This window comes from Myotis davidii, unplaced genomic scaffold (assembly GCF_000327345.1).
Source record: "Myotis davidii unplaced genomic scaffold, ASM32734v1 scaffold1608, whole genome shotgun sequence".
Taxonomy (NCBI): Eukaryota; Metazoa; Chordata; class Mammalia; order Chiroptera; family Vespertilionidae; genus Myotis; species Myotis davidii.
This window is the reverse complement of record NW_006299164.1, coordinates 108,263-121,185: the sequence shown is the minus strand read 5'-3', so window position 1 is coordinate 121,185 and position 12,923 is coordinate 108,263. Positions and strand designations below refer to the sequence as shown.

The 12,923-nt window shown below is 44.9% G+C and overlaps 1 pseudogene; it reads right to left on the bottom strand.

Annotated features, from left to right (window-relative positions):
* The window catches only part of LOC102771300, a 5,129-nt pseudogene extending 3,111 nt beyond the window's left edge, over positions 1–2,018 (bottom strand).
* Positions 2,019–12,923: the final 10,905 nt, after the last annotated feature.

Genomic DNA, 12,923 nt, shown 5'->3' with positions numbered 1-12,923 from the left:
AAGTCAAACAAGGAGTCATGTTGTATTGGGGTTGGCAGCCTTCCAACAATAATGTGAGGATGAAGCTGAAACTAGGGACCACAGAGTAGGGAAACACAAACCTGGCTGCCGATGACATCACTGAGCATCTGGACAGACCATCAAATCTCTGTTTATTTGCAGCCCAAAGCATTCATTGGTGGAAGTTGTGTGTGTGTGTGGGTGTACAAGTATGAGTGAGTGTGCGTATTTGTAAACATTTTCCCTGAAACACTGGTGGGTTCTGAGAGTTCTGAACATGAGCTGTTTTTACTAGTGTTTTTATTTGGTCTCTGGCCCACTCTAAGCCACCTACAGGAGTATTCTCCCGGACACTCTGTCACCATCCCATGCTACAGATGTCTGGGAAGCCCAGTGCAAGAGATAGATGGGTAACCAGGATGTGGTTGTTTAAAAGTGCTCAGAGACGCCTGGTACCCCATCTCCCCAGTACCTTTGACACAGCAGCAAACTCTTCTGTCTCCAACCCCGGAGGGCTCTGACATTATTACCTCTCCTCAGACACCCAGTCAATCATTCCTGTCTTCTCTTCTACATTTCTGGGCCAATTTCCCACCTTCAACAAAACAATCTCTCTGGAAATTGTCACCTATTTCCTCCCAGAACAGCATCTCCCAAAGAGTAGAACACACTAGTGAGATCTTAGGTGGTACAAAAAAAATGAATATTTAGTTTTTCAAAGAAAAAATGTTAAAAAGTGACATAAAGTTACCCTTTAACTAAATTAAGTCTAAAATTGATTTTAAAAAGAATAGTAAGTAAATAATAGTTGAAGTAGTCCTCAAATATAGCTAAAAATCTCAAATGGTACATGATCCACTGAAGTTTGGGAAACTTGGCCTTAGAGAAACTGCACTGTTTCCCCAGGTGATAGCCCCAATTTGTGTGGTTTGGACACAAACTGGGGCTATCACCTGGGGAAACATAGTCCTCTTTCTTTCTTGGGTCTTCTCTTCATGTGCATGGGTGTCCAACACCTAGCTGGACAAAATGAGGGTTGATGGTGGTCACCAAGCAGCTAGCTGTCTCTGTGAGAAGCATCAAAGAGATTATATTTACACTAGAGGCCTGATGCATGAAATTTGTGCAAGAGTAGGCCTTCCTTCCCCTGGCTGCAAGCACTGGCTTTCCTCTGGCACCCAGGACCCGGGCTTCCCTCACAGCCCTGGCTTCATCCAGAAGGTTGTCCGGAAGGATGTCCGATCTAATTAGCATATTACGCTTTTATTATTATAGACTAGATGCCCAATGCACAAAATTCATGTGGGGGGAGGAGGTCCCTCAGCCCGGCCTGCACCCTCTCCAATCCAGGACCCTCGGATGTCCAACTGCCGGTTCAGGCCCGATCCCCATGGGACATCCTTCTTTCAATCCGGGACTGCTGGCTCCTAACCACTCATCTGCCTGCCGGCCTGATCCCCCTAACTGCTCTCCCGTGCCAGCCTCATCACTCCTAACTGCCTCTGCCTCAGCTCGGCCACCATGGCTTTGTCCGGAAGGACATCCAGAAGGTCGTCCAGAAGACGTCCTGTCTAATTAGCATATTACTCTTTTATTAGCATAGACTAGAGACCCAGTGCATGAAATTCAGGCACAGGGCGGGAGTCCCTCCGCCCGGCCTTCACCATCTTCAATCTGGGACCCTTCAGGGGATGTCTGACTGCCTGTTTAGGCTAACTGCCTCTGCCTGCCAGCCTGATTGCCCCTACCTTGCCCCCCTGCTGGCCTTATTGCTCCTACCTTGCCCCCTTGCTAGCCTGATTGACCCTAACTTGCTCCCCTGGCAGCCTGATCTTCCCTAACCGCCTTTGTCTTGGCCCCGGCCTAAGCCCCAGTCTGGCCTCCCTCTGCAGGAGGCGACCTGGTGGATCAGGGTAAGGTGCCGCCACCATTACCCCACTGCTGCTGCCACTGCTGGCCTGATCCTGGGCCTTTTGCAGCTGCCCACAGCTGCCTGAGCCTGGACCCTTCACAGCCATGCCTCGGCACTCACAGCTGCTGCGGCTTTGTCTGGAAGGACATCCGGAACATGTCCGTCCTAATTAGCATATTATCCTTTTATTAGTATAGATGATTCAAAGTCACATGCAATTCAGAATACTTTTCCTGAAGTAGCACCTGCAGGTAATGCTCACAGTCATGTTTCTTAATGCTCGTGGAAGCATGGGGCTGGGGGTGGTGGCTATGGAGTACTGGGTTAAGCTGTGGAATGCAAGACACCAGAGTTCAGTTCCAGGCTTTACCACTGACTAGTTGTATGATATGAACAAGCTACCTAATCACTCTGACCTCAGTTTCCTCATCTGTAAAGTGGAAATGACTAATAAGGAAACATACTTCCTGTGCTGTGAGCACTCAATGAGATAAGGAATATACAATCCTTTGAGTGCTTGAAATCAATAAGGAAGGATAGAGAGACAAGTTAGGTAACTCCAGAAGTGGGACACTGTAAAGAGCACCCATCCTGGACTTCTTCAAAAAGTCACCATCATAGAAAATAAATGTATGTATATGTGGAAAACTGTTCTAAACTCAAAGGGAATACAGGCACATAACAACCAAGGCCATGTCTGAATCTTGATTGAATCATGATTTGGAAAACTTAGAAAGGGGAAGAGAGGGAGGGAGGTAAGGCAAATAAAACCCACTATAAAAGACAATCTTGAGGCCATTAGGGAAATTTGAGATGGACCAAGTAGAAGGTAATATGGACTTAGGAGGGATGATGGAAGTACTTGATTCGGAGAATGACCCGATTCTTAGATGTGTGCTTAAGTATTTAGGGTGAACAGTCATCATGTCTGCAACTTACTCTCAAATGGCTCAGAAAAAAAAAAAACAAGAACAAAGCAAACAGAGCAAATTATTAATAATTATTAAATCTAGATGGAAGTAATAGGTTGTGTTTATACTATTCTCTCATTTTTCTGTATGTTTGAAACTTTTTAGTAAAAAAGGTTTTGCAACAAAACACCCATTGTGACAATAGATTCTCCTGACTGAAGGCAGGGCTGGAAACCCATTGGGGAGGGGGAGTGTTTAGAAGAGATAGACTCCACTTGATGCTCAAAGTTTCTATCGATGGTAGATGTCACTGCTGAACTAATGGACATGTTGCCCACCCCACAGCCAAGCCCCTTATCCCTGGATTAGAGAGCCCTATTTTTTTTCAGGTACCAGTCAGCAATATTCTCAGGGAATTGTTTTCATTTGAGGTTGAGATGTCTAGGTCTGTGGAAAGAATGATGGGAGTAGGCTTTGGGCAGTTCCTCCTGCTTGATAAAAACTGAGGTATATGCACTCCCTTGAGTTGGAGGGGTTCTGAGATTGGGAGGGGCATGATGAGGGGGACTTTGGGATAAGGCAATGCTCTATTTCTTGGTGGTTACATGGGTGTTTGCATTATAGTAGTTCATTTATGCTGTATAGTTATGTACTTTTCCATGTGCATGTGGCAGAGTTGAGTGAAGATACAATCATGCAGGAAGCACTGGAGCCATTTTGGGACAACGAGGAGGCTGGTCCCAGGATGGATGCCACCATGCTGAGGAGGAGGAAAGAGAAAAATGGCCAGAGATGCCCCTTGCTGCCATCGCTGAGCCACTGCACTAACCAGGTATAGCTCTGCCTCAACCCTCCTGGTTCTGAGGGAGCATAAATGTCCTTATCTCCAGAGCCTTTTGGAATTGGGTTTCCTTTTGCCACATCCCAGATCGTCTTGGGCAACATGTTGGGGCCCTCCAAGACCACCTTTGGGTTTGGTCATTCACTAGGTGCACTCACAGGACTCAAAAGTTGTAATCCTCACAGTTATAGTTTCTTTTTTTAAAAAAAATATATTTTATTGATTTTTTACAGAGAGGAAGGGAGAGAGATAGAGAGTTAGAAACATCGATGAGAGAGAGACATTGATCAGCTGCCTCCTGCACATCTCCTACTGGGGATGTGCCCGCAACCCAGGTACATGCCCTTGACCGGAATCAAACCTGGGACCTTTCAGTCCGCAGGCTGACGCTCTATCCACTGAGCCAAACCGGTTTCGGCCACAGTTATAGTTTCTTACAGTAAAAGGATCCAAAGCAAAATCAGCAAAGGGAAAAGGGGGAGAAAAAGCGTTTCAAAGGAAACCAGGCAGAAGCTTTCAAGAGTCCTTTCCCAATGCAGTCACACTGGATGTACGTAAGTCCCCCAGCAATGGCATGTGGCAACACATGCAAAGTGCTGTCTACCTGGGAACTCAGGAGTCCAGAGTTGTTGCTGTGGTCTGCCACTCAGGCACACGGTGCTTGAATGCCTGGCCACAGTAACTGAAACTCCAGACCCCCGGAAGGAAAGCAGGTGTTCAACCACAAAGGACCTTGTTGGCACACACTATCTAGACAGGTGCTTGGGGTGATTTAAGACTCCAAGCATGCAAGACACTTATCAGAACATTTGGAGAGCCTAATTCCCAGGTGCTGGCCCAGGGCCAGTCATGACAACAGGACCTTCTTGAGAATGTGCAGGATTTGAGCAACTCAGGTTTGTTGAGTTAATTCTTTTCTGCATAAGTATTATCATGATCCTCATTTAAAAAATATTTTTATTGATTTCAGAGAGAAATGGAGAGTGAGAGGGAGAGCTAAACACATCAATGACGAGATAGAATCATTGATTGGCTGCCTCCTGCATGCCCCACTCTGGGGATCAAGCCCCCAACTTGGGCACTGGGGACCAAGCCACACTGGCTGGCCATTATCCTCATTTTTTAATTTGAGGAAATGGAGGTCCAGAGGAGTTAAGAGATGCGCCCAAAGTCACCCAGCTAATAAGGGGTGGAGTTTTTAAGTCCTTGTGTTTCTCCTTCAAGTGTCTCCTTTCAAGTTGGCCACACCACTAGGGCCCACTGTCTGGGTCAGAGTAACATGACTGTGGGCTGGCCTTGGCTCAGGGGCCTGCAGTCTACATGCTTAGAACATCTGGAGATTCCACTGAAATGCCTTGGAATCAAAGAGGGCAAATCCCCAAAGGGAAAGGAAAGGAGGAAGACCAGGCAAAGGGATAGACAGTCAACAAATTTCTCGAGGTAAGAACTTGTTTGGGAAGCCATTGCCTCTGGAACAGTGAGAGGGGGCCTTGGGCCACGGCCTGCAGAATGGGCCTGCAAGACAAGCAAGGTGAGGCCAGGTGGGAAGTGGGAGGGAGACAGGAAATCAGGGGCTTCACTGGCTAACTGGCTGCTCACACCCTCAACCTTCCTGCTCCTCCCCACCACAAAGCCCAGACAGCTCAACATTTGAATCTAGGACCCCCAAAACTAATGAGACTATTTTCTACAGCAATGCTTTAGGAACTATGGTAGAGAGACTCATTCCTGGAGTGGCTGCTACTCCCCAGGGGTGCTTGGGTTTTCGTTACAGGGATTAGGGGGAGCATGAGGAGGCCAAATGTCCCATGAGGTGGCCCATAGTGTCCCAGATAGTCAGTCCCATGAGACATTGGAGGTAAAGAACCTGTTTCTAGTTACCCAGACTCAGTACTGAGCTCCATTTTACTCATAAAAAATTTTACAATTTTCTAGAATGCAAATACTGGTTAAAACAAGGGATGTTTATCCTTAGTCAGTTGCTCAATGGTTAGAGTCTTGGCCTGGGGACCAAAGGGTTTTGGGTTTGATTACCAGTCAAGGGCAAATACCTCAGTTGCAGGTTCAATCCCAGCCCCGCCTCTATCCCCTACCCCCCATCGGCTCCGGGAGGAAACCAATCAATGTGTCTCACAGCCACGCTTCTCTCTCTCTCCCCCTTCCCTCCCTCCCTTCTATTTTCTCTAAAAATCAATAGAAAAAATATCTTCAGCTGAGGATTAAAAAAAAAAACAACAAGGGAGGTTTGTGCATTGTTTACCGTTTTGTTCTTTGAATCGCCAATACAGTGTGCCTGGGTCTGTTTTCATTTGCGGTACTCCCGACAGCATTCTCGAAGATTCTGCCCCTAGTACAGACCCTAAACCCCATAATTATGTTTTGCAGTTTAATCAGACTGCGCATTTCATAATTGTATTACAAATAACTTTACTCTTATTCTTCCTTTGTATTACAATGAGACCATTATCTTGATTAAATTTTTTTGTATGTGGGTAGGTTACATTATCCATAAATTTCATTACAAGGTAGGAAAAAGAGCCTATAAAAACATTTATTATAACACTAATCTATGGCAATAAATATCAGAACAGCTGTTATCCCCAGGTGTGAGGGTGGGTGGTGAGAGGACTGACAATAAAGGGGCACAAAAGAACTTTCTGGAGTGATAGAAATGTCCTCTACCTTGACTGGGTGGTATACAATTGTCAAAACTCATCGAACTGCGTATTCATAGTGGCTGTATTTCACTGTCATAGTGATGTAGATTATACCTCACTCAAATTGAATACAAAACATAAATTTTTAAAATATCTGAATAGAAAAGTTTAAAATACATATTTGTTATAGAAAGGAGGCTTTGGGCCTGCTAAGGCCTTGAAATGAATGAAGTGGATTTGGACAGGCACTTAACACAAAAGTGAGAAAGAACAGAACAGCCTACCTCAGCCAGCACTGCTGGGGACAATGCTGGGTTGGGCATCCTACACAAGATATAGAAAACTTTCAGCTAAATAATAGATGCAGAGATGTATGTGTGCTGAGTTGTAATGTAAATACTTTTCTGATTCTGAACTGTAGGCAAAGAAGTTTGAAAACCACACTCTAAAATAAGAGTCCCTGGATGTTCAAAATGATCAGCCATCTTTTGACATATGACCCACTCAGGACAAAGGTTTCACAGGGTGGTGCCTGTCACATAGCCTTCTTGATAATTTCTGATTCTCCTACAACAACGACAACATTATTGAATGTGACCACATTACCCCAGCTTTACCAGAAAAGCCTGCAGTGAGGAGTTTGTGTTTCCAAGATAATTAAATGTGGTAGCTTAAGTTCTCATAACAGGAATTACAGGGGAGAGGGAGAGAAAGGGTGGTGGGCTAAGACATTTAAACCTTGATCTGTTTTTTTTTTAAAGAACAGTTTATTAGGGTGGTGGGCTAAGACATTTAAACCTTGATCTTTTTTAGACTTTTAGACTTTTAGAGAGAGGATGAGAGAGGGAGAGAGAAAAACATCAATGTGAGAGAGAAACATCAATCAGCTGCCTCCTGCACGCCCCCTACTGGTCATGGGGTTTTCAACCTGGGCATGTGCCCTTGACCAGGATTTGAACTGGCAACCACCTGGTGCACCAGGTGATGCCCAACTGAGTCACACTAGCCATGGCTAAATCCGCATCTTTTATAGAGAAAGTCTAAATTTGATCAATTCAGAATTAATACTACCAAAAATGGGGAAAATACAAATTGTATCACACACTAAGGGCCAATTTCCCTAATATGTATATAAATTTCCCACAATCAAGGCACAATTCCATGGGGGAAGAATGCACAGAGAATATGAACAGATAGTTCCTAGAAAAGGAAATAAATGTGGCTCTTCAATATATGAGAAGATAGACGGCATGACTTGAAGTAAAATAAATACAGATTGAAACAATACTGAGATATCACTGTTTAATAAAACAAATTGGTAGGCACAAAAAGGTTGGCAACACCTGTATTGGCAAGACCCCAGTGGGGGGAAGAGCCCACATTGTTGGTGAGAGTGTCAACTGGTAGACAGCTTGCGACAGCATTAGAAATGCACCTACTCTCTGACCCAGAAATTCATGTGTAGGAGAACGGCACATGCAGAGAGTGCAAAAAGATGCGTGCATGAGGTTCGTCATTACAATGCTCTGAAATAGCAAAAGATAGGGGACAACCTAAATATCCCTCAGTAGGGAATTGGTTACATAAGTCCTGGTTCTTCCAACACAGCATGATGTGAAGTCATGAAAAACAAATCTATCAATAGTTCCTCACTGTCACCAATGACCTCTGTGTTGCTAAATCCAGAGTTCAATTCTTTCAGTAACCTTGGTCCATCAGCAGCATTTTAAAAAATAAGACAGAGAATCATTGATCGGCTGTCTTTTGCCTGCCCCACACTGAGGACTGAGTCTGCAACCCTGGCATGTGCCCTGCCTGGGGATCAAACTGTGACTTTCTGGTTCATAGGTTGATGCTCAACCACTGAGCCACTGGCGGGGCCACAAGCAGCATATGGCATGGTTAAGCAATCCAGCCTTCTTTTCTTGTTTGGCTTTCAGAATGGTACGCCCGTTGGATGTTCCTTTGATATGGGATTTTTGGACTGGAACATGAGGTGTTCCCCTGGGCAGGATGGCTTCCCCCATTCTTTGTCTGTCAGGGTCGAAGAATGAAACCACGGACAGAAGATGGTATAGGAAAAGTGGAAATTTATTGAAGATCAAGTACAGACTCCCACATGGGGAGGAGGAAAGAATCTCACAGCACAGACTCCCACATGGGGAGGGGGAAGAGTCCCACCGAGTTTCTTTTTCCCGGGTTTATAAAGGCTGCAATTTTTGTGCTTTGATATCCCCTCTGATTGGCCACTGTTCCCCTTTGATTTGCTCACTATAGCAACTCCTGAGCTCAAAGGTCAAACCTCACATGGGACATGTGAGGCCCTCCTTCTTTATTTTGTAAATATAGACCTTTGGTTACTCCTGGTTCCCTTATCTTATGGAAATGTAACTACTCCTCTCCCAACCTCCGTGTCTTATGGAAATATAACCCCTGCTGGCTCCCTGCTCCCTTGTCATATGGAAATATACCCTTTTGCATCTCTTAGCCCTGTATATAAATTTCCCACACCCTTAATCTGCCTATTTCACCCCTAAAAATTTCTATTTCACCTTCTCAATCTCTTAAGATTTGGTTCTTGGTCCTGACCTCTTCCCATTGGTGTTCACAGCCAGTCTCATGGCCTTAAATACCATTGGTAAGCTCTTGGCTTTCAAATTTCTCTCCCCAGCCTGATCTCTCCCCTCCACTCCAGACTCCTCATCCAACTGACTGTTTGGCATCCTCATTTGGATGAACATTGAAAACCAAATTCCTGATTTTCTTGCCCAAATCTTTTCTCTCTGCCCTTAGCAAAAGACGACTCATCCTTCCAGTTGTTCAAGCCAAAAACCTTGGGGTTGTCCTTTATTCTTTTGTTTCTTTCATTCCCTATCCAATATGACATAAAATTCTATCAATTCTACCTTCAAAATCTACTCAAAGTATGATCACATTTCACCACCTCCATCCTCTTGCCATACTTGGTCCTGTCCATTGTTGCCTCCTGCCTGTATCATCTCAGCAGCCTCCTCACTGATCTCGCTGCTTTTATTTGTCCCCTTCTTGTGTCCACCTGAGTTGATAAAAATAGACCCTTCCCAGGATATATCACAGTAAAAATTCAGAACTCTGGGAACAAAAAGATTTAACAAGCTTTGGGGTGTGTGTTGGGCGGAAGGTGACAGATCATCATCATTATCAACAACAAAAGATCAAAAAACAGAATGGGTTTAGATCTTTCAAGAAGAAGACAAGGAGAGCAATGCCTTCAAAATTCTGAAGGAAATTACTTTCTGTTCCTGAATTCCTTAGCCAACCAAACTATCAATCAAGGAAGTTGAAGACATTTTCTGATGTGCAAACTCTCAAAAATTGACCTTCTGAGAAACCTTCCTTAAGAAGCTACAGGATGTGCTCCACCAAAATGACAGCATCACCAAGAAAGAGGAAAGACTGGGGCTCCCAACACAGGACAGAAGTGAGGGGAGTCCCCAGGGTGATGAAAATTCCAGCGTGCCAGCTGGGTATCAAGGTTAGAGGTCAACCAGTTCAAATAGGCCCATATGACTCAACAGACAGTCATGTTGAGGGCTGTCATCACCAGCAAGCCAACCGCCATTGTACTGTTTTGTTTTGATTTTTAACCTGAAGGGATAATGGCTAGGTAAGGTGAACTACATTCTTTTCTCTACTTGACTTGTCCTGTCCATGATGGAGACACTGCTCTCCCTCTGGATCCACTGAGGATGCTCACTTCTCCATCACTAAACGTGCTGCTTGGCCCCCACTTGTGAGAGCTTGTGGGAGGCTGGAGTAGTCTCAGAAATGGAAAACACAGAGCTGAACACATTCCTGTTGGCCATTCAGGACATGGCCCACATTTCAGCCCTGACAGCTACTCTCATTTGTGGTTAGCCATGTGCTTTCTAGGACTCACTCATGTCCTTGCCCACTCAATCCACCAGAAAGGGTTTGCTAGACTCTCCGGTAAGCTGACACCAGATTTTGACCTGGATATGGTCCAGCTCATCCTCTCCCAGGGACTTCTATTTAAGACTGGACAGCCTGAAAACTCAACCATATAGTGGAAAACTGGTAAAATTTAAATAGTATGTAGTCTAATTAATAATATTATACCAATATAAATTTGTTAGTTTTTCCAAATGTACCATCTATATATATAAAAGGCTAATATGCTAGGTGTCCCTCCTACTGTCTGATCAGTCGCTATGATGCACACTGACCACCAGGGGCAGGCGCTCAATGCAGGAGCTGCCGTAACATGCACTGGCCAGCACCACCGACCTGGCACAGACAAACCAACATTTGGCTTCCCCCAAGTGGGACACAGGCCCTGGCACCACCCTAGAGTGGCACCTCACCAAATTGCAGCCAACGCTACCAAGACCCCATGGCAGAAAATGTAGCCCACAGCCCAGCCCAGCTTGGGAATGGTTGCTGTGGGCTCCGAATAATGATGTCACGTAGCAATGCCTGGTTTCCTCTCCCTAGTGACTAGCCTCCTTAGACTTGCTTCAGCCCAGGAACATGACTTGCTTTATAGCCAGGTGGAAATATTTTACACTTTAACCAAATGTTTGTAAAGTGTTTTCCTGTGATCCTCTCATTTGATCCTCACAGAAGTCCTGGAGTAGGTAGATAGGAGACTCAGTGGAATCCTATTCAATAACCTGCTTCATGTTGATATTTATTGCTGTTTTGCTGGCAATTACCTGAAAAAGAAGTTGGGGTGCTTCACTGGGCTGGAAAAAGTTTAGCTAAATCAGAAAGCAGGTCTAATTAAGCAATTTTATCTCTATATATAAAGGTCTCTCTGGCATCAATCACATGTGTGTGTTTCTATCTGTCATTATTGATTGTGAATTTGGTTGACACTTCTACTATAGAGAAAGGGCAAATAGTGATATTAAAATATTTCTTCTAATTACTTTCCTTTCAATGTGCACAAATTCATGCACCGGGCCACTAGTAGTGACATAAAATCCTCCCTCACTCCTCAACGCAACTCCAACAGAAAATGTAGCCAAACAATGGGATAATAAAGTTGGGCAAATACTGATGAGAGCTCTCATTTGTTGAGGATCTATTCTGTCCCACGTCTCGATCCTGGATCTTGTGGAGTCATCACTCCCACCCCATGGTTGCACAGTGTTAGGAGATGCTGCTGTACTTGAGGCCTGAAGCCTAGGATAGCCAATGTCTTGGCAGAGGGATGAACTGGAGATGGTGGAGCCCAGTGGTTAAGGCTGGAAGCACAGGGCCCTAGGGATGAATCTCAGCTCTTCTTCTTATTAATTTTTATATATATATATTTTATTGAGTTTTTACAGAGAGGAAGGGAGAGAGATAGAGAGTTAGAAACACCGATGAGAGAGAAACATTGATCAGCTGCCTCCTGCACATCTCCAACTGGGGATGTGCCCGCAACCCAGGCACATGCCCTTGACCGGAATCGAACCCGGGACCCTTCAGTCCGAAGGCCGACGCTCTATCCACTGAGCCAAACCGGTTTCGGCTCTTCTTATTATTAAGTGTGATCTCAGGTAGGTGAGCTCAGTTTCCTCTTCTAGAAAATGAGAGTATGAAGGAAGGTGTATGGAATCCACAGTCACACTCATGGTACCTGACACAGAGTGAGTGGCTAACTGGCTGACGCCATGTTTACGAGGATGAGTGTTCAGGGGGGCTGCCCTGGGTCGGTCACAGGAAGCTTCCATATCCAAGATGGTGAGTCACCTTTCCTTCCTGCTATAATCTGAAGCAGGGTGGAATCTCTCAGGAGGTGAGCTGTGCTCTGGGCATGCCCCTCACCTTGGGTGGCTCACAGGTCCCCTGACATGTGACATCACAGTCAGAATGAAGTCATGGAGCACAAATGTTGGGATGAGAGGAAATGGTTCTCTGCTTGCCTCTTCCTCCCAACCTCAAATGCTTGGACCCAGCATTTAGCCGGGTTCCTTCTGAAGCCGTGGGGCCTCAGGGATGGGCACTGCTGTGTAACCTTAGTTGGGCAGGGGTATGGAAGTCAAGATTAGGTTCATGCTCTCAATAGTCGGTAGGACTCATCCACGTGTCCAATGGTTAAACGAATCTTTATTGTGCACCTACATGTGCCAGGCAGACCAGCTCCCTGACTTCCTAATGTTGACAGTCTAGTGGGGGAAGTTAGACAGTAAACATAACACATAAGTAAATATTATAGTCAGTTGGGAGGTAATGATCGCATGTGAAAATACTGGGCAGGATAAGCTCAGGGCAGTGGTTGGCAACCTGCAGCCTGCAGGTCAAGTCCAGGCCATCATTTATTTCTGTACAGTTCCCAAGCAAGAATGGTTTTTATATTTTTTTTAATGTTTGGGAAGTCAAGAGAAAAAGATTTCATGACACACAAAATTTACATGAAATTCACATGTCAGTGTCCATAAATAAGGTTTTATTGGAAAACAGCCAAGTTTATTGGGTTACATATTGTCTGTGGCTGGTTTTGTGTTATAACCACAGAATTCAGTGGCTGTGACAGAGACCATATATAGCTCACAAAGTCTAAACTATTTAATATCTTGCCCTTCATAGAAAAAAGTTTGCAGACCTCTCTCTGG